The sequence below is a fragment of the Austrofundulus limnaeus genome, unplaced genomic scaffold (genome assembly GCF_001266775.1).
Source record: "Austrofundulus limnaeus strain Quisiro unplaced genomic scaffold, Austrofundulus_limnaeus-1.0 Scaffold3631, whole genome shotgun sequence".
NCBI lineage: Eukaryota > Metazoa > Chordata > Actinopteri > Cyprinodontiformes > Rivulidae > Austrofundulus > Austrofundulus limnaeus.
In genome coordinates this window covers 4,446-5,049 of record NW_013956033.1, presented here as the reverse complement: position 1 = coordinate 5,049, position 604 = coordinate 4,446, and positions in this window count along the sequence as shown.

Below are 604 nucleotides of genomic sequence, written 5' to 3'. Positions count from 1 at the left end.
AACCTGTCTCTAACCTGTCTCTAACCCATCTCTAACCCGTCTCTAACCTGTCTATAACCTGTCTCTAACCCGTCTAACCTGTCTCTAACCTGTCTCTAACCTGTCTCTAACCTGTCTCTAACCCATCTCTAACCCGTCTCTAACCTGTCTATAACCTGTCTCTAACCCGTCTAACCTGTCTCTAACCTGTTTCTAACCTGTCTCTGACCTGTCTCTAACCCATCTCTAACCCGTCTCTAACCTGTCTATAACCTGTCTCTAACCCGTCTAACCTGTCTCTAACCTGTCTCTAACCTGTCTCTAACCTGTCTCTAACCCATCTCTAACCCGTCTATAACCTGTCTCTAACCTGTCTCTAACCTGTCTCTAACCTCAGGAGCAGTACGTCTTCATCCACGACGCTATCTTGGAGGCGTGTCTCTGTGGAAACACTGCCATTCCAGCCAATCAGCTGCGCTCAGTTTACTATGAGATGAACCGATTGGACCCTCAGACCAACTCATGTCAGGTCAAAGAGGAGTTCAGGGTAAGACATGTTCACATGTTTATATTTATACATGTTCATATGTTTACAACATGTTTATATTTGTACATGTTCATATGT